This window comes from Colobus angolensis, unplaced genomic scaffold (assembly GCF_000951035.1).
Source record: "Colobus angolensis palliatus isolate OR3802 unplaced genomic scaffold, Cang.pa_1.0 Scaffold83, whole genome shotgun sequence".
Lineage (NCBI taxonomy): Eukaryota > Metazoa > Chordata > Mammalia > Primates > Cercopithecidae > Colobus > Colobus angolensis.
The window spans coordinates 3,803,200-3,806,717 of NW_012122154.1; the positions used below are offsets into that span (position 1 = coordinate 3,803,200).

Here is a 3,518-nt window from a genome sequence, read left to right on the forward strand (position 1 = left end):
AAAAAAAAAGAAAGAAAGAAAGACAGAAAGAGAGAGAGAAAGAGAGAGAGAGAGAGAAAGAAAAGAAAAGAAGAAAGAAAGATGGAAAGAAAGAGAGAGAGAGGGAGGGAGGGAGGGAGGAAAAGGAATGAAACAGAAAAAAACCCTAGCACAGCCAGGTGCAGTGGCTCATGACTGTAATCCCAGCACTTTGGGAGGCCAAGGCGGGTAGATACCTGAGGTCAGGAGTTCGAGACCAGCCTGACCAACATGGAGAAACCCCGTCTCTACTAAAAACACAAAATTAGCCGGGCATGGTGGCGCATGCCTGTAATCCCAGCTACTCGGGGAGGCTGAGGCAGGAGAATCGCTTGATCCTAGGAAGCGGAGGTTGCAGTGAGCCAAGATCGCGCCATTGTACTCCAGCCTAGACAACAAGAGCGAAACTCTGTCTAAAACAATAATAATAATAAATAAATAAATAATAAAAATAAATAAAAATAAAAATAAAACCCTAGCACATGTGTGTAGTAAGGATAAAGTGGAGTTTTGTATGGGTGTCCAGAGTGATGATGTAAAATTGACTTATTCCTTGGACCGTTGTCACAAACATTCGAAAAATACTGCTGTATGTGGAACACAGCAGCCCTTCTGGATGGCCATCAATGTCCCTGTTTTCTCTTGGGCTGGTGTTACGGTTAGGGTGAGGATCAGGGGAACTGAGGTAAGCAATTTGCCCAGGATGTCTTAGGGCTAGTGAGAAAAGTTGAGCATGTATCAAAATTGACCCGTTACTCTCACCCCATCATCCAGCCCAGGACTGGTCAACGTGCCTCTCAGTCCTGCAGCTTACAGCCCTGCAGGAAGATGACAGGCTGACCTGGCTCCGGGAGTCACTGGTTCGTCATACCTTGAAGGGCTTGCACCTGGACGTGTGCGCAGGCGGCCTTAGAGGCCATCGGGATGTTAGAGTCAGGGTTAGAGGTGTCCTTTCTCCCCAGGCCCCACCTCTGCCCTGCTGGTGTGTCCCAAAAGGTTAGTCCAGTCAGAAAAGCTACTGTGGACCCCATGCTTCATTACACCCTACTCTGTGCCACTCTGACCTAGAGTCATGTTCCTCAGAACACTGAGTCCCCAAGACTCCAGAGGAGGCAAGTGTTATCATTCTCCATTTTGCAGAAAAGGAACCCTGAGATTCCACAAGCTAAAGGAGCTTTCCCAAGGTCACAGAGCAGAGCTGGGAACTGAGCCATGGCGGCTTTGGCTTCACCCATTACCCTCAAGAGCCCCAGTCAAGGGTACCAGGAGGGGAGACAGAGGAAAGAAGTTCGGGTAGCTACAGGTCCCTCCCTCTACAAAGATCCTGCCTTCACCTCTTCACTCTTCACCCTGGCCCAGGAAAACTCATCCTCTCTGCATCCCAGATCCCAAGAAGAAACCCGGACTGGCAGACAATGCCCAGTCTCAGTGGGCGGTAGAAAGGGTGGAGCCAGCTGGAGTGGGGACCGGAGTGGGGATGGGGGGAGGAGCTGGGGTCAGAACTCACGCCCTAGGGAGGAGGCTCTGAGAGGGGCTGAGCCTCTGAAAGAGAATGAGCCCATTCAGAGCCGGGAAGCCAGAGGAAAAAACCTAGTCTGGTGTCTGACAAGAGGAGAGGAAGGGGGGCAGGGGTGGGCACTGCTGATTCGATTTCCTTCTTAACTCTCCCTCCAGCAGGGCCTGGCAGGAGAGCCCAGGAAAGAGAATGTCTGAGGGACAAAGACAGTAAGGGGGACCCTCAGGGAAGGGAAGGGGGTGCTGGTGAGAGGGGTCTAGCTAGGGGGCTGGGGAGAGGGAGCTGGAACAGAGCAGGGCTGACTGCGGGACAGAGGGCAGTAAACCCAGATCAGGGCAGATGCGTGTGTTTTGCCCAAGACCCCGGCCTGTGGGCAGTGGAGTGACCACTGACACTAAAGAGGCAGGACAGGGCTCTAGCTTCCGAGGGTGACCTCTAAGTCAACAGACTGGGGCTGGAACCAGCGGCCTGTGAAATGCCAGTCAATCATTGACCAGCCGTGGAGACTGGGGGACACAAGAGACTCGTGTGTGTGTGTGTGTGTGTGTGTGTGTGTGTGTGCGCGTGTGTGTGTGTGTACACGTGCACCAAAGTCTCCTCCCTCTACCTACTTCACCAGCCAGCCTGGGGTCAGAGGACTGAAAGCAAACAGAAATCGGGAGGAGCCGTCTGTTCCATAGTCCGAGGTCCAGGCCACAAACTGAGGCCTACCCCACAGCGCCTTGAGGCTGGGGCACACGTTGCTGAGGAAGTGACTGCAGGAATTAGTTCATTAGAAAGAGTCCCTCAGAGTAGGCTTGAGGCGTTCCTTTGGGCCAAATGAGGATAACTTAGAAGCTTCTGATGGGAAAATTGGTCCCTCCTAGGGGTGGCCTTTGACGAGCACTTGTATCCTAACCACTGGGAAGCCACCCCTGGAGCCCAGGGTTAGCCCTAGTCTCCAGGACAGCAAAGCAGCAGAGCCAAGCTTGCCAGACACACTGACCCTGGGCCCCTCTTACCCGCATCTCAGGAATGCAGGCCCCGGCCCCAGGAGTCGCTTTTATCTCTCCCCAGGCTGCTCTGCTGAAACAAAAAGCACTCTTCTGTCCTGGGACTCACCTTACTTTTGTGCATGTCCACAAAAGTACATGTCACTCTCATCACTGCCTGCACAGGCATGGCTGTCAGGGTCTGAGTCTCTGTGCTGTGCTGCGTTTGTCCTGGCCATTCTACTCATGCCCCCGTTTTATCTGTGACTCTTTCCTCAGGGAATAGCTTTGCATGTGGCCTTGAATATAGTTTTGCTCTGCCATGTGAAATAGAAGAGTTGGACAGAATGGGTCCTGGTCACAATATTTGCAGATTTGGTATAGGGACAGTGGCCCCTTCAACCCCCACACTTGTCCCTTGAAAGCCCCACCGAGCCATCCTTCTCCCAGACTCTGGATTCCTTGTTTCAGGAGCACTAAGTCTTCCTGCCCGCTCCATTCCACTGATCCACGGGGCCTTTCAGGACATCACTTGCTCACTCGACTTGCTGCTGGAGGTATAGACCGCTGGGGTATGAATGAGGGCATTCTTGCCTCTGGCTTTTGGTCTGAGGAAGAGGAGACTAGGAACCTTTGAGAAGCATACAACTATGGCAATCACAAATCTTGATTTCAGGGAACAATTCATTTCTGATGGTTTCATTCACTGAACCCACCTGGTTGATTCTTCTCTTCCTTTGCCCTTCACATCCAATCATTCTTTAAGATCTATCAACTCCTCTTTTTAATACGTTTATGCTTATTCTACCTCCATCTCCAGCTAGTCTGAAGCTCTATCATTTCTCCTTTGGGCTAAAGCACTAGACTTTGATCACTACCCACTGCACCAGTGCTACTTTTGACACCCTGCAATGCTCCCCCCAGCAACAGCAGCCAAAGTAAATGTTTTATTATTTGTATATATATATGTGTGTGTATATATATATATATATATATGTGTGTGTGTATATATA

The 3,518-nt window shown here is 51.1% G+C and overlaps 1 long non-coding RNA gene across 1 annotated transcript in view; it reads right to left on the reverse strand.

Annotated features, from left to right (window-relative positions):
• Positions 1 to 2,635: 2,635 nt before the first annotated feature.
• The window catches only part of LOC105503121, a 16,165-nt gene continuing 15,282 nt past the window's right edge, over positions 2,636 to 3,518 (reverse strand). The window contains exon 4 of the long non-coding RNA XR_001000436.1: positions 2,636 to 3,136. This is a non-coding gene — a long non-coding RNA (uncharacterized LOC105503121). The remainder of the gene's footprint in view (positions 3,137 to 3,518) is intronic.